Source organism: Dendrobates tinctorius, unplaced genomic scaffold (genome assembly GCF_039654945.1).
Source record: "Dendrobates tinctorius isolate UK_male_01 unplaced genomic scaffold, ASM3965494v1 ptg000086l, whole genome shotgun sequence".
Lineage (NCBI taxonomy): Eukaryota > Metazoa > Chordata > Amphibia > Anura > Dendrobatidae > Dendrobates > Dendrobates tinctorius.
Genome location: NW_027361754.1, coordinates 70,792,401 through 70,814,187, shown reverse-complemented (window position 1 = coordinate 70,814,187; position 21,787 = coordinate 70,792,401).

The following is a 21,787-nucleotide window of genomic DNA, read 5'->3' as shown; positions in this document are numbered from 1 at the left end:
AAAATATCATTTTTGTTGGGAAAAAAATATGATTTTTTTATTTTCACACCCGGGCATTATAAACTTATGTCAAGCCGTTGGGGGTTCAAAGTGCTCACCACACATCTAGATAAGTTCCTTAGGGGGTCTAGTTTCCAAAATGGTGTCATTTGTGGGGGGATTCCACTGTTTAGGTACATCAGGGGCTCTCCAAAGGCAACATGACACCCGCAGAGCATTCCATCAAAGACTGCATTCCAAAACGTCACTAGTTCCCTTCCGAGCCCCGACGTGGGCCCATACAGTAGTTTTCTCCCATATATGGGGTATCAGTGTACTCAGGACAAATTGGACAACAACTTTTGGGGTCTGTTTTCTCCTGGTACCCTTGGGAAAATAAAAAATGGGGACTAAATGATCATGTTTGTGGAAAAAGTATGATTTTTTTATTTTCACGCCCGGGCGTTATAAACTTCTGTGAAGCACTGGGAGAGGTCAAAGTGCTCACCACACACCTAGATAAGTTCCTTAGGGGGTCTAGTTTCCAAAATGGTGTCATTTGTGGGGAGTTTCCACTGTTTAGGTACATTAGGGGCTCTCCAAAGGCAACATGACACCCGCAGACCATTCCATCAAAGACTGCATTCCAAAACGTCACTACTTCCCTTCCGAGCCCCGACGTGGGCCCATACAGTAGTTTTCTCCCACACATGGGGTATCAGGGTACTCAAGACAAATTGGACAACAACATTTGGGGTCTATTTTCTCCTGGTACCCTTGGGAAAATAAAAAAAATGGGGACTAAATGATCATGTTTGTGGAAAAAATACGATTTTTTTATTTTCACGCCCGGGTGTTAAAAACTTCTGTGAAGCACTGGGGGAGTTCAATGTGCTCACCACACATCTAGATAAGTTCCTTAGGGGGTCTAGTTTCCAAAATGGGGTCACTTGTGGGGGGAATCCACTGTTTAGGTACATCAGGGGCTTTCCAAATGCGACATGGTGTCCGATCTCAATTCCAGCCAAAAAAGTCAAATGGCGCTGCTTCCCTTCCGAGCTCTGCCATGCGCCCAAATAGTCATTTACACCCACATATGGGGTATCAGCGTACTCAGGACAAATTGCACAATAACTTTTAGGGTCCTGTTACCCTTGGGAAAGTAAGAATTGAGGGTGAAAAGATCATTTTTGTGGAAAAAATATGATTTTATAATTGTACGGCTGTACGTTATAAACTTCAGTGAAGCCCTTGGGGGCTCAAAGTTCTCACCAAACATCTAGATAAGTTTCTTGGGGGGTCTAGTTTCCAAAATTGTGTCATTTGTGGGGGATTTCCACTGTTTTGGCACATCAGGGGCTTTCCAAATGCGACATGGTGTCCGATCTCAATTCCAGCCAAAAAAGTCAAATGGCGCTGCTTTCCTTCCGAGCTCTGCCATGCGCCCAAATAGTCATTTACACCCACATATGGGGTATCTGCGTACTCAAGACAAATTGCACAATAACTTTTAGGGTCCCATTACCCTTGGGAAAATAAAAATTGGGGGTGAAAAAATCATGTTTTGGAAAAAATATGATTTTTTAATTATACCGCTGTACGTTATAAACTTCTGTGAAGCCCTTGTGGGTTCAAAGTTCTCACCACATATCTAGATAAGTTCCTTGGGGGGTCTAGTTTAAAAAATGGGGTCATTTGTGGGGGTTACCACTGTTTAGGTACATCAGGGGCTCTCCAAACGTGACATGGCATCCGATCAGAATTCCAGCCAATTTTGCATTGAAAAAGTCAAATGGCGCTCCTTCCCTTCTGAGCTCTGCCATGCGGTTCCCCCCCCACATATCAGGTATCAGCGTACTCAGGACAAATTGCACAATAACTTTTCCAGCCTAATTTCTCCTTCTACCCTTGGTAAAATAAAAAAATTGAACCTGAAATATTTTTTTTGTGAAAAAAAGTTAAATGTTCATTTTTTTTTAAATATTTGAAAAATTCCTGTGATGCACCTGAAGGGTTAATAAACTTCTTGAATGTGGTTTTGAGCACCTTGAGGGGTGCAGTTTTTAGAATGGTGTCACTTTTGGGTATTTTCTATCATATAGACCCCTCAAAGTGGCTTCAAATGTGATGTGGTCCGTAAAAATAAAATGGTGTTGTAAAAATGAGACATCGCTGGTCAATTTTAACCCTTATAACTTCCTAACAGAAAAAATTTTGGTTACAAAATTGTGCTGATGTAAAGTAAACATGTGGGAGATGTTACTTATTAAGTTTTTTTGTGTGCTATATCTCTGTGATTTAAGGGCATAAAAATTCAAAGTTGGAAAATTGCGAAATTTTCAACATTTTCGCCAAATTTCCGTTTTCTTCACAAATAAACGCAAGTTATATGAATGAAATTTTACGACTAACATGAAGTACAATATGTCCCGAGAAACAGTGTCAGAATCACCAGGATCCATGGAAGCGTTTCAGAGTTATTACCTCATAAAGGGACAGTGGTCAGAATTGTAAAAATTGGCCCGGTCATGAACGTGCAAACCACCCTTGGGGGTAAAGGGGTAAATAGACATATGCCGCTCATCCATGGAGTCTGTTGCAATCAGCTTTTTGAGCAACACCAACCACAGCCTCCCAGACCCCGGTATTAGATGCATTGATACATAGTGTTTTAGAGGTTCCCAATTGGATTCAGGTCTGGGCCTGTTTTGGAGGTGGTAGTGGCCCCCTAACCTCTTGGACCCCTGAGTCGCTGTACAAGTTGCACCAGGTCTGTGACTGGGTCTGGGGATCATGGACTCACAGGGCCGGCGTTATGGGCAGGCAGACTAGGTAGCTGCCTAGGGCTCCCACTCCTCCAGGGGCCCCTAGCCAGCGGCACATCACACAGCCGCTATGGGGCCCCTGTAAGCCAGGGTGGCCCGCCTGCCCCCAGCACCGACTCCCGCCGCATTGAAGGAGGTAGTGATGGAGGAGAGAGCGTCAGCTGATGCTCCCCCTCCCATCATTCCCCGCTCTGCCTCTGACACAGCGGGGGGCGCTATGACATTATCGCACTCTCACTGTGCCAGACAGAGCAGGAGGAGACAGGAGCAGCCAGCAGCGCAGGCACGAGGAGAAAGTGAGGAGTGTTTTTTTTTTTTTTAAATCACTGTGAATACTGGACTGTGGGGCCACTCTGGGGGACTATATTCCATGCTGGGCTGTATTATACTATTCTGGGGTGACTATATACCATGCTGGGCTGCATTATACCATGCTGGGGGGGCTATATAACATGCTGGGCCGTATTACACCATTCTGGGGGCTCTTTACCATGCTGGGCTGTATTACACCATGCTGGGGGGCTATATACCATGCTGGGCTGTATTACACCATTCTGGAAGGTCTATATACCATGCTGGGTTGTATTATACCATGCTGGGGTGCTATATACAGGGCCGCATCATCCATGTGCCAAGGTGAGAAGTCAGCTCAGGTGGCACAGAGTCTCTGAAGAGAGGGGGCGGCAGAGCAGTGTTGTTCCCTGCACTCAGATAAGCTGACGCCGTGCTCCTGGCTGCAATGCTGTTTGCAGTGATTGGTGACGAGTCACTTGTGTTTGTGTCACTGTGTGACACTGACACTGTGTGAAGATAAGAACCAGAAAGCTACCTGGCTGGCTGTGATCAAGACCTGGGAGGGATGACTCGGAGGCTGCCTTGGCTGTGATCAAGACCTGGGAGGGATGACTTGGAGGCTGCCTGTCTCTCAGTAATACTTTTGTTTCACTTTCATTTGAACAACAATTGGTTAGCTCTCTACCTCCTCTGTGTCCACCCCCTGCAGCCAGGGAGTGTGATGAGATGATTGGTGATCCAGTCAGTGAGTCACAGTCATTCTACCTCTGTGTATGTGTTCATCCCATGTCCTGTCCCAAACTCCCAGTGCAGACTGCAGATTACTGGAGAAGAACTTGGAGAACGGAGATCGAGATATAATACCCACATACATCAGCGATTGTAAGCTGCAGGACTGAGTGGAGGCTCCATTATTCTATATATGGAGTGCGGGTGGAGGTTGGTGCTGGAGGCCCCATTATTCTCTATGTGGAGTGCAGCTCTGCGGGTGGAGGTAGGTGCTGGAGGCTCCATTATTCTCTATGTGGAGTGTGGGTGGAGGTCGGTGCTGGAGGCCCCATTATTCTCTATGTGGAGTGTGGGTGGAGGTCGGTGCTGGAGGATCCATTATTCTCTATGTGGAGTGTGGGTGGAGGTCGGTGCTGGAGGCCCCATTATTCTCTATGTGGAGTGAGGGTGGAGGTCGGTGCTGGAGGCTCCATTATTCTCTATGTGGAGTGCGGCTCTGCGGGCGGAGGTAGGTGCTGGAGGCTCCATTATTCTCTATGTGGAGTGTGGGTGGAGGTCGGTGCTGGAGGATCCATTATTCTCTATGTGGAGTGTGGGTGGAGGTCGGTGCTGGAGGATCCATTATTCTCTATGTGGAGTGTGGGTGGAGGTCGGTGCTGGAGGCTCCATTATTCTCTATGTGGAGTGTGGGTGGAGGTCGGTGCTGGAGGCTCCATTATTCTCTATGTGGAGTGTGGGTGGAGGTCGGTGCTGGAGGCTCCATTATTCTCTATGTGGAGTGTGGGTGGAGGTCGGTGCTGGAGGATCCATTATTCTCTATGTGGAGTGTGGGTGGAGGTCGGTGCTGGAGGCCCCATTATTCTCTATGTGGAGTGAGGGTGGAGGTCGGTGCTGGAGGCTCCATTATTCGCTATGTGGAGTGCGGCTCTGCGGGTGGAGGTCGGTGCTGGAGGCTCCATTATTCTCTATGTGGAGTGCGGCTCTGCGGGTGAAGGTAGGTGCTGGAGGCTCCATTATTCTCTATTTGGAGTGTGGGTGGAGGTCGGTGCTGGAGGCCCCATTATTCTCTATATGGAGTGAGGGTGGAGGTCGGTGCTGGAGGCTCCATTATTCTCTATTTGGAGTGCGGCTCTGCGGGTGGAGGTCGGTGCTGGAGGCCCCATTATTCTCTATGTGGAGTGCGGGTGAAGTTTAGTGCCGGAGGCTCCATTATTCTCTATGTGGAGTGTGGCTCTGCCGGTGGAGGTCGGTGCTTGAGGCTCCATTATTCTCTATGTGGAGTGCGGGTGGAGGTCGGTGATGGAGGCCCCATTATTCTCTATGTGAAGTGTGGCTCTGCTGGTGGAGGTCGCTGCTGGAGGCTCCATTTTTCTCTATGTGGAGTGCGGCTCTGTGGGTGGAGGTCGGTGCTGGAGGCTCCATTTTTCTCTATGTGGAGTGCGGCTCTGTGGGTGGAGGTAGGTGCCGGAGGCTCCATTATTCTCTGTGTGGAGTGCAGGTGGAGGTCGGTGCTGGAGGCCCCATTATTCTCTATGTGGAGTGCGGGTGGAGGTAGGTGACGGAGGCTCCATTATTCTCTATGTGGAGTGCGGCTCTGCCGGTGGAGGTCGGTGCCGGAGGCTCCATTATTAGCTATATGGAGTGCAGGTGGAGGTTGGTGCTGGAGGCCCCATTATTCTCTATGTGGAGTGCGGGTGGAGGTTGGTGACGGAGGCTCCATTATTCTCTATGTGGAGTGTGGCTCTGCGGGTGGAGGTCGGTGCTGGAGGCTCCATTATTCTCTATGTGGAGTGTGACTCTGCGGGTGGAGGTCGGTGCTGGAGGCTCCATTATTCTCTATGTGGAGTGCAGGTGGAGTTCGGTGCTGGAGACCCCATTATTCTCTATGTGGAGTGCGGGTGGAGGTTGGTGCCGGAGGCTCCATTATTCTCTATGTGGAGTGTGGCTCTGTGGGTGGAGGTCGGTGCTGAAGGCCCCATTATTCTCTGTGTGGAGTGTGGCTCTGCGGGTGGAGGTCGGTGCCGGAGGCTCCATTATTCTCTATGTGGAGTGCGGGTGGAGGTCGGTGCTGGAGGCCACATTATTCTCTATGTGGAGTGCGGGTGGAGGTTGGTGCCGGAGGCTCCAATACTCTCTATGTGGAGTGTGGCTCTGCGGGTGGAGGTGGGAAGAAAGAGGTGGGCCTTCATGGGCGGAGCCTGCCGCAGAGCGCGAAGAAGTGAAGTGCCGCGCGGGAAGAGAGGGCAGCGCGTGAGAGGAGGAGGAGCTGAGGCCTACAGCCTGGAGCATCGGGCCTGTGAAGCAGCCGCCGGTGAGCTCATACAATCCCCGCCCCTGGCTAACCTTAACTAGGGAGGGAAGAGGATGTCCGCGCCGAACGGCGATGCAGCGGCAGGCGCCGTTGTCATCCCCGCAACACCACCAGGAGGAGCGCCCGCCGCAGCGGTCTCCATAATGCCGCTGTCTGTGCCCTACATACCGGGAGTGGCCTGGCTACCGCAGTACTCGGGTGAGTCGCATACCCTGAGTGAATTTAAAGAGAGACTGTGCAGTTTGTTTAAAGTATACCCTCTGTCTGAAAGCCAGAAAGTGACTATCCTGATTGGACAGCTAACGGGTACAACGCAGAGAGAAGTGAAAGCCTGGCAGGACAATGATAAAGAGACTGTTGCAAAGATCCTGGCCAAGCTGAGGAGCACCTTTGATACCCGCCCTGCAGCTGAAATCAAGATGAGGTTCTTTGGCTGTAAACAGAAGGCGCAGGACAGTATCAGGGATTATGCTCTAAACCTGCAGGAGGCGCTGCGAGCCGTTAAGCAAGTTGATCGTGACAGTGTAAAAGAAGAAGATAAACTGTTAAAGGAGCAGTTCGTTGAAGGACTCCTATCTAGTACCCACAGAGGAAAGTTGCGCATTATAACCCTGAAAAACCCTGATCTGAACTTTGCTGATTTTAAGGACAGGGCTATTCGGGTACTGCAGGAGTCCACTAACAGCCGTCCAGCGCCCCCTAGGCGCCTAGCGATCACCTACCATCAGGAAGCAACATCTTTTCCTTCCATCCCTGTGGAGGCTGATGCACAAACTCTGGATAAAGATCCAACTGAGGAGCTGCGTCTTCAAGTCCAGGAGCTGACCAAAGGGATGGCTGCACTTACCAAAACCGTGCAGTCCCTACAAGTGTCCTCCAAAGAAAAGATCCAACTTGCTTCCAGTCCAGAGGATGTCCCGTGGCTCCAGAGAAAGAGAACCTCACCACTTCAAGGAAGGAACAACGATCGCTATCACCAGGACGGACGTCCCATCTGTCGTCGCTGCTACAAGGCAGGTCATCTTGCCAGGTACTGTCCTTTAAACGAGCAACCCCTGGAGCAAAGGGCCAACCCCCAGGAGTAGGATCCCCAGGCCCAAAGAACTGGAGAGCTAAGTATGTGGGAGGGAGACCAATCCTTCCTGTGGTGATTGACGGCATCCCCATGAACGCTTTGCTGGACACTGGCTCGCAGGTGACCACTATGCCATACATTCTGTACAAGAGATATTAGGCTGATTCAGAGCTTACCCGTGGCCCAACTGATGAACTGACAGTAGTTGCTAGTAATAGTCAGTCTTTACCGCAGATAGGATGTAAAGAAATTACTGTCAAAGTGGGGCGGGTAGAGCTAAAGTCTCAAAGTTTAATAGTTGTTGATATTGATCGACGTGAATGTAATCCCATGATGACTCTTGGTACAAATGTAATTGAAAATTGTCTGTCCGAGGTTATTGTCTTGTTGCAACAGGTGGCTGAGACTGCTGGTTCCGGAGAACAACGAGTCCTGCAGTTGGAGATCCGAAGCCTGATGCAAAGGCAACAGGTAGAACTCTCTGGCGGAGAGATTGGCAGCGTCAGAGTGAGTGATGCTTTTCCCATTGCAATACCCCCCAGATGTGAAATGTTGGTTTGGTGTCGGGCAGCTATAGGTCTTAAAGGGAGAGATTACCAGGATTTGAAAGAACCAGTATACTCCGAGAGCAGGCCCACTGTCCTGACAGCCAGAGGGGTGGTTGGTGACAGAAAAGGGAGAGTACCTGTATGCCTTTTGAATTGTGGGGAAGAGGAAGCCACAATACCTCGGTACACCGCAGTTGCTAAGCTGCTCACCGTTAATAACAACTCTTTGCAGACAGCAGAACAATTGGTCTCATCCGATCAGGTGGAGGACAATGGCTCTGTGAAGCAGCCAGATGAGTGGTGTCAGCAACTGCAGGTGGGAACTGACTCTACACCTTCATACCAGAAAAATGGGGTTTACAGAGTGACACAAGAGTATGAGCGGGTATTCAGCAAACACCCACTAGATTTTGGGCAGGCAAAAGGGGTTTAACATCATATCCCCACTGGAGACCATCCACCCATAAAGGAGAGGTACAGACCTATACCCCCAACACAATACCAGTGTGCTAAGAGTATGTTGAGGGAGATGTAGGAGGCAGGGGTCATCAGAGACAGTTGTAGCCCCTGGGTAGCTCCATTAGTGTTTGTAAAGAAAAAGGATGGTACCATGAGAATGTGTGTTGATTACAGGAAAATTAACAGCATTACACATAAGGATGCCTACCCATTACCCATAATTGAGGAATCATTAGCTGCACTGAAAACTGCTAATTACTTTTCCACCTTGGATCTCACTAGTGGGTATTGGCAGGTTCCCGTGGCAGAGGCAGACAAGAAGAAAACAGCATTTACCACTCCAATGGGTCTCTGTGAGTTCAATTATATGCCATTTGGGCTCTGCACTGCTCCAGGAACATTTCAACGGCTGATGGAGTGCTGCCTGGGACACATGAACTTTGAGACGGTCCTGTTGTACCTGGATGATGTAATTGTTTTCTCCAAAACCTATGCAGATCATCTGGAACTACTGGCTGAAGTGTTTGAAGCTTTGTCCAAATTTGGCCTGAAGGTGAAACCCTCCAAGTGCCACCTCCTGAAGCCCAAGGTGCAGTATCTCGGTCATGTGGTCAGTGCAGAAGGTGTGGCACCAGATCCTGATAAGGTCACAGTCATCCGGGACTGGCCGAAGCCCAGCAACCTTCATGAAGTACGCCAATTCCTTGGACTGGTAGGCTACTACCGAAGATTCATCAAGGGCTTTACTGAAATAGCCACCCCTATGCAAAATCTCCTAGTGGGGCAGTCCAAGAAGACCAAGCAGAAAAATTCCACCTTTGAATGGACTGAAGAGTTGGAAAGGTCCTTCACCAGATTGAAGATGGCTCTCACAGGAGATGAAGTTCTGGCCTACCCAGATTAAGACAAACCCTTTGTGCTGTACACAGATGCCAGCAATGTGGGACTAGGAGCAGTACTGTCGCAGGTACAGAATGGGAAAGAAAGAGTGATCTCCTATGCCAGCAGGAAGCTGCGCCCCACTGAAAGGAACCCTGATAATTACAGTTCTTTCAAGCTGGAGTTCCTTGCCATAGTCTGGGCTGTCACTGAAAGGTTCAAACATTACCTAGCCTCTGCCAAGTTCACTATCTTCACGGACAACAACCCGTTGACGCATTTGGATACTGCAAAACTAGGTGCACTGGAACAGCGATGGATGGCTCGGCTATCGATCTATGAGTTTACCATCAAGTACCGGGCAGGGCACAAGAATGCCAATGCTGATGCGCTGTCCAGAATGCCTAACCTACCAGATGCTGGAGAAGACCCTGAGGCTCTTGAAGAGATAGAGCTACCTCCCTTCCACCGGCCACGTGCGGCCCAACGTGCTCAAGGAGTGAGAAACAGACGGTCTGGCTTGAAGGAGGTCACCCTCAACCCATTGCCCCATCATGATTGGTCAGAAACGCAAGATAGTGACCCTGCAGTCCACCTGGTGAAGGAGTTGCTGACACGAGCTGACTCACGTCCAGAGTCGGATGCTCCTGAAGAAACTCAGCAGTTGTGGAAGGAGAGAGGCCGGCTGTTCATTTATGAAGGAAAGCTGTGTCGGAGGAGTATCAATGCCCGCACTCATGAGCTGGTTTGGCAGGTGATAGTCCCAAAGAGAGAGGCATCAATGGTCCTGGAAGCATACCACAATGGAGCTGGACACTTCGGATGGAAGAAGTTGGGTGTATTGCTCCGAGAGAGGTTCTACTGGGCTGGTATGAGGAAAGCCACTGAGAGGTGGTGCCAGGAATGTGGACAATGTAGCCTGCGGATCGGGACAGTCAGAGAGCTCCTCAACAGCCAATCATCACCAAACAGCCCCTTGAGTTGGTAGCCCGTGACCATGTGAAGCTGGTTCCAAGCTGGTCAGGCTGCATCTACTGTATGCACTTACCATTGTGGACCACTACTCAAGATTCCTGGTAGTTGTGCCTGGCAAAGATCAAACTGCAGGACAGCAGCCAGAGCATTCCAACAGCACTTCTGTAATCCACATGGGTATCCTGAAAGAGTGCTGACAGATCAAGGTCCAACTTTCGAGGCAGAAGTGTTCCAAGAATTCTGTAACCTGTATGGTTGTAAGAAGATCCGGACAACGCCGTATCACCCACAGACCAATGGCATGTGCGAGAAGATGAACCAGGTAGTGATTGACCTCCTGAAGACTTTGCCCTTGGAGGAGAGGAATCTGTGGCCAGAGAAGTTGCCCGATCTGGTGGACCTCTACAACCATATCCCAGTGAACTCCACCAACTGTACCCCAGCCTATTTAATGAGAGCCAGACCTGGTAAGCTGCCTATTGACTTGGACATGGGAGTCCTGACACCTGAAGTGGCGTCCCCAGATGCTGATTGGGACACGGAGAGGCAGCAACAGTACCGGAGAGTTCAAGAATGCGTGGAAAGGAGTCTGGCTCAGGCAAGGCAAAAGCAGGAGAAGCTTTACAATCAAAATGCACCTGCCGTTCCTTTGTCGCCGGGGGAGCAAGTCTTGAAAAGGAAGAGAAGATTGCACAAGTTGGATGATCAATGCAAGGCTGAACCTTATACCATTCTGCCCTCGAACTTTGATAATACTAAGGTATGCCTTGTGAGTAAAGATGGAGGAGAGACCTCTGCAGCGGTATCGAGAGATCATTTGAAGTTGTGTCCTGACCAGTTATAAGAAAGAGAAGAAGAACCAGATAACATCCCGCCCGTAGTGGAAGAAGAGAAGGTCAGCACAGTACTTGGGGAATTCCCTGCGAATTGGACCAAAGTAAACGATGCAGTAGTGGTGCCAGTGTTGATATTTCCTCAAGTGGTAGAACAAGAAGAAGTGACTCAAGAAAATCAGGAAAATCAGGTAGCAGATTCCTCACCAGCAGTGGAGCCAGAGAACCCTCGCCCTGCCAGTGATGAATCTGCCATACCCCTGGTGAGTCTAAGAGTCGGTAGGAGAATGCTACCCAGTTTGCCCACACTAGAGTTACGCAGGTCTACCCGCACCACACAAGGTATACCACCCCTTAGATATCGCATATAGTAAAATAAATGTAAATGATGACATTGTGTATGTAAATATGTAACTGTTCTCAAGTTTTGTGCCTACAGGTAACCTGTAAGAGTTTTCTTTGGAGTTTGTTTCATGGACACTGAACCACAGGACTTGTGTGTGGTCAAAAACTTTATTTGTAAATAATTTACCATTTGCCCAGGAATGGACCATGGACATTGATGCTGGACTTATCATCATAGGACCATTTTTGGAAACACTTGTTTTTTGTAATGTATTCATTTTTTAAATCTTGTACAATTGTTATTATTGTAACTGTTTACATGTTTCACGGTTTTTTTGTTCAGCCCAGGAGTGCTGACTTGCACTAGGGGGAATGTGGCGCCCCCAGGAGTATGGCCGCCACTGTGGCTTTGCCTTCCTCCAGGGGAGGGTAATGCCAGGCTTGGAGGCAATGATGGGTCTCTCTCACAGTCAATCCATACATGCAACACAGTTCCACTCCAGGTCAGCAGGGGGAACTCTTAACCAGGATTAAGGGGAGGAGTGCTCTCTGAGGGCCAGGAGGAAGGGGAAGTCAGTCTGCGGAGGGTGAAGTCTGCAGACATGTAGAGAGAAGCTGGAGGTTGAGCTAGGAAGGAGAGCTCCCTCAGCTTGAGAGCGCATGAACTGGAGCCTGGTCTCTATGGCTGTACGGATGCTAAGGGTCCTACAGCAGATACCAGAGGAGTAGGAGGCTGTAAATGCCCTACTCCCATCTAAGACTTGAGGCACAACAGTAGCTTGGATTTCGAGCCAGGATTCAGAGAAGGGAGTCCCCGAGAGAGGCTACAACTGTCTGCCGTGCAAGTACGGTTCTTGGGAACATCTGACAGGAGGAACTTCAGAGTAACTTAGTACTAGAGTGCTTCATTCAAACAAGCTTTAGGAAGGAGACTGCACAGCCCGTCTGCTGAGAGAGAATCCCTGAGTTGCTTCCATGCTAGCCTGCTCCGTTTCCATCTGTAATCAGGACCCTGGACTGCAGTTATCAAGTAAAGGTACAAAAATTGCAACCCGCTGTGTCTTGTCTGCTTCCTACCTTTCCGGCACTGCTACTTTCCTGTGCCAACCTCATCTACACTGCCCTGGGACTATAGCTTCACCTGTGGGGAATAGTGTTGAGCATTCCTATACCGCAAGTATCGGGTATCGGACGATATTCGCTGTATCGGAATTCCGATACTTAGTTCCGATACTTTTTTCATATCGAATACCAGAATCGGAAGTTCCCATAATGATAGGAGCCCGCTCGATTTGATTCAGCCAATGGGGATCCTCAGAAGTGTGGGCACATCCTGTTAGGCATGTAGGCATGTTAACTACTGGCATGGCTGTGATTGGCTGCTGAAATGATGTCATGATGCACTATAAAAACCGCAGCAGCTGCCATTTCTGGTCACTCTGCTGTGAATTCAGTTAGGGACAGGCTGCTGTTGAAGACTGTGAGGGACAGTTAGAAATAGCGATCATCAAACATATTTATTGCTCTACCCAGGCTACATAATCCACCACTGTAGCATTTTTGTAGCCCAGCAGCGCTGTTTTAATAGCTGTCTGCAAGGGCTGTGTGAGTGCAGACCCACGCTGTGTAGTGTGTCCTGCACGCATGTCTGCTTGTAGGCCGCCCAGCGTGTGTCTCTGCCTCATACACATTTTTCTTTTATTGCTGCTTTTTTTTTCTCCTGTATAGTGTGCTTCCATACGTATCCATATACGTTGGTTGCAAACACTAAAGGAGTGGACAGCGGAGCCTTTCAGCAGCCTTTCAGTGCTATAGCCCATTTCTCTGCACTGATTTTGGCTGTCTGATAGGTCTCTCTGTGTGTGAGTGCAGCTCACGTTGCAGTGTGTTTTACAGCCACCGTTGGTTGTAGTCCGCTCAGCGTGCGTCACTGCCTCATACATAGTCCTTTTTTTGCAGCTAATTTATCCAGATTTTTGCTCCTATATTAGTGTGCTTCCATCCGCATCCATTGTCATTGGTTGGTTGAAAAAACTATATAGGATTAGATAGAGGAGCCTTTTTGCTGGCTTGTGCCCTTCAGGGCCAGCCAGACTAGTATCACCCTATTTTTTGGAGCCTCATCAATTGCATTGTAGGTTAGCTTCCTGCATTGTAATCGCTCCAAAAAGTTTGTGATACTATAGCTTTCAAACTTTGGTCACATCCTTTTCTTTCCCCCCCCCCAAAAAAAGGAAATAAAGTTCACCAAACACTCCACTTTACAGTTGTGTAGGCCACATTAGATCATATTAAAGTGTAGTACACACACTCTTAGCCAAATTAGTGTTTCTTTTACTGGTTAGCAGGTGTTCAGGAATAAGAACACTAAGCCACCCCTTTTTTACTTTTCTGCCTATCTTTATCAGTCTACCAAGATGAAGAAGGCAGGGAGTAAGGCACGTGGTCGTGGCTGTGGAGTTTCAGCAGGGAGAGGATGGGGGGATTCAGCAGGGAGAGGACGTGGGGATTCGGTGTCTGCTGCGGCCACCAGTGACCCAGCATCCCCCACTTTTACCAGGCAACAGTCCTTCATGCGCAGCTTTGTAGGACCTCGCCGTACCCCACTGCTGCGTGACGAACAAATTGAAGCCGTTGTCGGATGGATGGCAGCTAACGCATCCACTTCAATGACTTCCGCATCCTCCCAGGGCCAGAGCACTGAAGAGCAACCATCTGTCTCTTCACCACCTGCCAAATTGCCCAGGCAGTCTGAGAGCCCTGGACAGGAGCCATCTCAATCTTTACTTCTGTTCTCAGAATCTGTTGGCTTGGAAAGAGGTGGCCAGCCAAGCAGCATTCTAGAGCGTGAAGAAGAGGGAGTATGCAGTGATGCGCAACTGCTTTGTCCCTCTGAATCTGAAGAGGCGGGTGGGCCAGTGCCTATTGTCAGCACACCTCAGTGCTCATCTGATGATGATGAGACTCAGTTGCCAATTTTTGGTGCGTACGGTGCTGGCGGGACAACCCAGGACCATCCGGTGCTTGAAGAGGGGAGTGGAGATGATGAGGTCCTTGACCCATCATGGCGTCAGCCACAGGAAGGTGGTGGGAGCAGCTCTGAGGAAGAGATTCCCCGAACGGCCAAAAGAGGAGGGAGAGGGCGGGGGCAGACTTGGCTGCCTGTAGCCTCCACTTTGGCACCCGTGAGGAGCAATCCTCTTCCAAAACACAAAACGGGCACTCCCAGGACTTGCAGTGCGTGGTCTTTTTTTGACACAGTTGCAGATGACATTTGCTTTGTCAAATGCAAGCTGTGTCATCAGAAAGTGAAACGAGGGAAAAATGTGAGCAACCTCAATACCACAAATATGTGGAAACATGTGCGTACCAACCACGAGGTGGAGTTACACAGACACACTGAAGATGTAGGCCCACCTTCAGCAGCACCTACCACCTCTTCAGGTCGTGTTGGGGCCTCTTCCTCCAGCTCACACACAGCTGGTTCGGCTTCCTCACTGGAACGCCATGGAAGAACCACTGCCACTGTTGTCCAGAGACCCAGTGAAATTCCACCCACTGAACCACGTTCTCAGTCATCAGCACACTCCCAGGCCACTCACCAGCAATCGGTAGCACAGGCATGGGAGAAAAAGCGGCCATACTCGGCAAACCATCCCCGAGCACTGGCTCTGAATGCTGGCATTGGCAAACTACTGGCCTTTGAGATGCTGTCATTCAGGCTGGTGGAGACTGACACCTTCCGGAACTTGATGTCATTGGCAGTTCCACAATACAATGTGCCCAGCAGCTTTTATTTCAGCAGGCAAGCCATCCCTGCCCTGCAAAAGCATGTGGAGGTAAAAATTAGAAATGCGCTACTAAACGGCGTCAGTAGCAAGGTCCACCTGACCACCGATGCGTGGACCATTAGCCATGGACAGAGACGATACCTTTCCCTCACTGCCCATTGGGTCGATGTTGTGGAGCCGGGTACAGATCTGGAGAGTGGCTCTGTACGTATTCTGCCAACTCCAAGGATTGCAGGAATGCAGTCTGCACATATTGAGTTCTCCTCCTACTCTAGTTCCTCGGAATCAGCACTGCATGAGCCTGTTAGGCCAGATATGAGCACAGGTGTGGCCAAACGTCAACAGGCCGTCCTTAAATTAATTTATTTGGGGAATTGGAGCCACACAGCACAGGAGCTCTGGAATGCCATCAAGCAGGAGAGCGATGTGTGGTTTGTGCCAGCGAATCTCCAGCCAGGTTTGGTAGTGATTGACAATGCCCGAAATCTAGTGGCAGCTCTGGGCCTAGGCAACCTCACTCACATACCATGTCTGGTACACGTGCTCAATTTGGTCGTGCAGAGCTTTCTGATGGACTATCCGGATCTTGATGCACTGCTGCACAAGGTTCGCCTAGAGTGTGCGCACTTGCGGCGTTCCAGCATGGCAAGATCGCGCATTGCATCTCTGCAACGCCGATTCCGCCTGCCAGAACATCGCATCATATGTGACCTCCCCACCAGGTGGAATTCAACGTTACATATGTTGGAGCGGTTGTGTGAGCAGCAGGCAGCAGTAATGGAGTACCAGCTGCATCAGGCGGAAACAAGTCGCACTGTGCGCCGGACACACTTCACCACCACTAAGTGGGCCACTATGAGGGACATCTGCCAAGTTTTGCGTGCCTTCGATGACTCCACGCGGATGGCCAGTGCAGATGATGCACTAGTCAGCATGACTGTCCCCCTTATCTGTCTGCTTCAAAAAACCTTACAAGCACTAAGTGAGGAGGTTTTTGAAGAGGTCGAGGATGAGGAGTCAGAAATGCCATCTGCTTCTGGCAAGTCTGCGCAACGTGCTTCCACACAAAGGCCCAGGCAGAGGACACTTAGTGAGGAGGATGACGAGGAGTCAATGGAGGAGGAGGAACACATCTCTCCAGAGGAGGGAGATACACAAGGCTCTAGTAGTCAGTGTGTACAGCGAGGGTGGAGTGATGCTGAGCAGGCTGAGATGCTGCCTCAAGCTGGGGACAGCGTTTCCGGTCCAGTTGGCAGTCTGCAGCACATGGTTGATTTCATGCTGCAGTGCTTGTTAAATGACCGCCGCATCGCCAGCATTCTCCACACGGCTGATTATTGGGTGTACACCCTCCTAGATCCTCGCTACCGCGACAACTTACAAAGCCTCATACCACAGTTGAACCGGGAGCGTAAAATGCGGGAGTACCAAGAAACACTTGTGCAGGCCATCATGTTCTCCATTCCCCCCGCAAGTGTTGCTGGTAGTGATTTTCAAAGCAGCCATGTGGGTAGAAGCAGTGGAGGAAGCTCTGCACAAAGAGATAGCAGAGGCAGTGCCGCAGGACAAGGCAAGGCCAGTATGGCCCAAATGTGGAAAAGTTTTGTGGGACCGCCACAAACGGCTACACCATCACAGACGGCTCCAGTCAGCAGGAGGCAACGTTTCCGTCAGATGGTGACAGACTGCTTGTCTTGCCCTGTTAGTGTACTCCCAGACGGATCTTCCCCGTTCAAGTATTGGGTCTCTAAGCTGGATACATGGCCAGAGCTTAGCCAGTATGCATTGGAGGTGCTGGCTTGCCCTGCTGCCAGTGTATTATCGGAACGTGTCTTTAGTGCTGCAGGTGGTGTGGTAACAGACCGTCGCACGCGACTATCCGCCGATAATGTTGACCGGCTTACTTTTCTGAAAATGAACAAGGCCTGGATATCGCCTGAATTTGCCAGTCCTCTTCCAGAATAAATAATTAGCTGGCAACAGGATCCAAGTCTCCTGTTGTGTTCATGTTTCTATGACCTGAACTTTATTTCCTGGGCTAAAGCAACGCCCGTTGTTGCTCAGAAGTGCTGTCCACACAGACAAAACACTCGCTCATGTGTAAGTGGGGTTCGGTAACGTCAGCTGATCCCCTGCTGTGTGTACGGCAAACTCTCCTGCTGTCTACAACTTCTGACTACCTCTGATTTAATATGTTCTCTGATTTGCCCTCTGTCTCCACTCTGTTTTGAGCATTTCCTCCGGCCTACAACACCGCCTGTTTCTGCTCTCAAGTGCCGTCTGCACAATCCACACTTGTTCCTGTGTTACCTGGGTCCTGTAACATCTGCTCATCTCCAGAGGTGAGTCCGGCAATGTCTCCTGCTTTGTCTACATTCCCACTACTTGTAGTGGAAAAGTGGACAGAGCAGGAGACATTGCCTGACTCACCTCTAGGGAGAAGCTGCTGTTACAGAACCCCAGTAACACAGGAACAAGTGTGGGTTGTGCAGACAGCATTTCAGAGCAGTAACTGGCGTGGTTGGAAGCCAGAGGAAATACTCGAAACAGAGTGAAGACAGAGGCCTAATTGGAGTACGCTGACAGTTAGTAGTAGTCTAGAAACAATCGAAAACTGCCACCAAGTAGGCCTCAGCCTACTACCTGATTTTCCCTGGGCTCCGACACCGCCAGTTGGTGCTCAGAAGTGCTGTATGCACAGACAAAACACTCGCTCATGTGTAAGTGGGGTTTGGTAACGTCAGCTGATCCCCTGCTGTGTGTATGGCAAAGTGTCCTGCTCCCTCCACAGTCAAACAACCTCAGATTTACACCAGGCTCCAAGTAGGCCTCGGCCTACTACCTGATTTTCCCTGGGCTCCGACACCGCCAGTTGGTGCTCAGAAGTGCTGTACGCACAGACAAAACACTCGCTCATGTGTAAGTGGGGTTCGGTAACGTCAGCTGATCCCCTGCTGTGTGTACGGCAAACTCTCCTGCTGCCTCCAAATTCAAACAACTTCTTATCTTAAACTGCCTCCAAGTAGGCCTCAGCCTACAAAATGACTATCCCTGTTCTCCAACATCGTCAGTTGTTGTTCGAAAGTGCTGGCCACACAGAAAAAAACACTCGTTCATGTGAAAGTGGGGTTCGGTAACGTCAGCTGATCCCCTGCTGTGTGGAGGGCAAACTGCTGCTGCCTCCAAATTGTAACTACTTCAGATTTAAACATTCTCTGATTTGGCCTCTGTCTCCACTCTGTCTCTAGTATTTCCCCTGACCTCCAGCACCGCCTGTTCCTGCTCACAGTTTCCGTCCGCGCATTCCACACTTGTTCCTGTGTTCCTGGTGTTCTGTTATGTGAGCAGATCCCCCAATGTGTGTCCGGCACTGTCTCCTGCGCTGTCCACCTTCCCACTGCAAGCGGTGGGAATGTGGATAGAGAAGGAGACAGTGGCAGACACACATCAGGGGATCTGCTGACATTACAGAACCCCAGTAACACAGGAACACGTGTGGATTGGGCAGACGGCTGCTGTACGCATAAACTGGCGGTGCTGGTGGTCACATGAAATCCTGGAAACAGAGTGGAGACAGATGTCTAATTGGAGCACGTTGACAGTCTGTTGTAGCCTACAAACAATCTAAAACTGCCACCAAGTAGGCCTCGGCCTGCGCCATGATTGTCCCTGGGCTCCAACAACGCCAGTTGGTGCTCGGAAGTGCTGTCCACACAGAAAGACACACTTGTTCATGTCAAAGTGGGGTTCGGTAACGTCTGCTGATCCCCTGCTGTGTGTACGGCAAACTCTCCTGCTGCCTCCAAAGTCAAAATACCTCCGATTTACACCTGGCTCCTAGTAGGCCTCGGCCTGCACAATGATTGTCCCTGGGCTCCAACAATGCCAGTTGGTGCTCGGAAGTGCTGTCCACACAGAAAAAAACACTTGTTCATGTGAAAGTGGGGGTCAGTAACGTCAGCTGATCCCATGCTGTGTGGAGGGCAAGTGTCCTGCTCCCTCCAAAGTCAAAATACCTCCGATTTACACCTGGCTCCTAGTAGGCCTCGGCCTGCACCAAGATTGTCCCTGGGCTCCAACAACGCCAGTTGGTGCTCGGAAGTGCTGTCCACACAGAAAAAAACACTCGTTCATGTGAAAGTGGGGGTCAGTAACGTCAGCTGATCCCCTGCTGTGTGGAGGGCAAAGTGTCCTCCTCCCTCCAAAGTCAAAATACCTCCGATTTACACCTGGCTCCTAGTAGGCCTCGGCCTGCACCATGATTGTCCCTGGGCTCCAACAATGCCAGTTGGTGCTCGGAAGTGCTGTCCACACAGAAAAACACACTTGTTCATGTCAAAGTGGGGTTCCGTAACGCCTGCTGATCCCCAGCTGTGTGTTCGGCAAACTCTCCTGCTGCCTCCAAAGTCAAAATACCTCCGATTTACACCTGGCTCCTAGTAGGCCTCGGCCTGCACCATGATTGTCCCTTGGCTCCAACAACGCCAGTTGGTGCTCGGAAGTGCTGTCCACACAGAAAAAAACACTCGTTCATGTGAAAGTGGGGTTCGGTAACGTCAGCTGATCCCCTGCTGTGTGGAGGGCAAACTGCTGCTGCCTCCAAATTGTAACTACTTCAGATTTAAACATTCTCTGATTTGGCCTCTGTCTCCACTCTGTCTCTAGTATTTCCCCTGACCTCCAACACCGCCAGTTCCTGCTCACAGTTGCCGTCCACGCATTCCACACTTGTTCCTGTGTTCCTGTTACGTGAGCAGATCCCCCAATGTGTGTCCGGCACTGTCTCCTTCCTGTGGGAATGTGGACAGAGAAGGAGACAGTGGCAGACACACATCAGGGGATCTGCTGACATTACAGAACCCCAGTAGCACAGGAACACGTGTGGATTGGGCAGATGGCTACTGTATGCATAAACTGGCAGTGTTGGTGGTCACGTGAAATCCTGGAAAGAGAGTGGAGACAGATGCCTAATTGGAGCACGTTGACAGTCTGTTGTAGCCTACAAACAATCTAAAACTACCACCAAGTAGGCCTCGGCCTTCACCATGATTGTCCCTGGGTTCCAACAACGCCAGTTGGTGCTCGGCAGTGTCTTTGGCACGGGTACTCCCTGTTGCCCAGCCTGGTTCCAGCACGCCAGCTGTTTCCGGGTAGTGTCAAGGTCACTATGCCACCAATCCGTTGTCCAGTCGTCTTGCGGCCGGGTTAGCCGACTCTAGGGTGCTGGAACCCAGATGGCTGGATCCGTAGTGCCAATGGGACATGGACCCCCTGTAGGACTGTGGGTTTCGGTAACTGCGGCCGGCTTGCGGCCTGGCTACTTTGCTTTGGATGGGTACCTTCTGCTACCCACCCGGGTTCCAGCACTGTCAGCTGGTTCTCGCCAGAGCCTTTGGCCTAGGTGCCTCCATCTCAGTATCCGAGGTCCAGCACCGTCAGCTGGTCCTTGGTAGTGCTTTTTAGCACAGGTACCTTCTGCTTAGTAACCGTGGTCCAGCACCGTCAGTTGGTCCTCGGTAGTGCCATTGGCTCTTGTTCCTTCTGCTACCCATCCGGGTGCCAGCACTGTCAGCTGGTTCTCGCCAGAGCCTTTGGCCTAGGTGCCTCCATCTCGGTATCCAAGGTCCAGCACCGTCAGCTGGTCCTTGGTAGTGCTTTTTAGCACAGGTACCTTCTGCTTAGTAACTGTGGTCCAGCACCGTCAGTTGGTCCTCGGTAGTGCCATTGGCTCTTGTTCCTTCTGCTACCCATCCGGGTTCCAGCACTGTCTGCTGGTTCTCGCCAGAGCCTTTGGCCTAGGTGCCTCCATCTCGGTATCCGAGGTCCAGCAATGTCAGCTGGTCCTTGGTAGTGGTTTCTAGCACAGGTACCTCCTGCATAGTAACCGGGGTCCAGCACCGTCAGCTGTTCCTCAGTAGTGCCATTGGCTATTGTTCCTTCTGCTGCCACTACGGGTTCCAGTACCGTCAGCTGGTTCTCGCCAGTTTCTCAGCCTTCTTGTACCTTCTGCTACATTTCCAAGATCAAGCTTTTTGAAATTGTCTTTGGTAATCCTTATTGATCTCCATGACGACGACCCTGATGACGCCGACCCTGAAGACCACACCAAAGAAGACCAGAAATATGACCCTAAATAATAAGACCAAGAGGACAAAGAACATGAAGACAACCACCAAGATACAGAACAAAAGACAGAAGAACAAGAAGCAGAAGAAGCAAAAGCAGAAGAACAGAAAGCAGAAGAACATTAAGCATAAGACTAAAAATCAGCATAGAAGAAATCAAAATTATAAGCAGAAGAAGACTAAGCAGTAAATGGGGGTGAGTCCGTTCCTGCTCGTGGTGCCCCTGGAAAATGCCTGCTGCTGCAGGCCAAACTGAACGCGGACAAATCCTGTTGTAAATCTTTTGTGACAGGCAGAACGTAAGGTGTAATCTTATAACTTTTATAGATAAGTACTACAGGAATGCCTGTCACCATAAGAAAATGAAGAAAAAGAAGAATAGGAAGAAGATGAAGAAATAGCATATGAAAATTAATAATAGCTGAATAAGAAGAATATGAAGAATGGAAAAAAAAATTAATGGGAAGAAGGTGAAGAAGATGAATAAGGTAAAGAAAAAGTTGATGAAAAAAATGCTACTGCTGCGGATCATGAAGGAGAAAGTGTGGGAGAAGTACAAAAGAAGGTGAAGAGCATGGAAGTTGTGAAACATACATATCTGACAAAATATAAAAAAGTT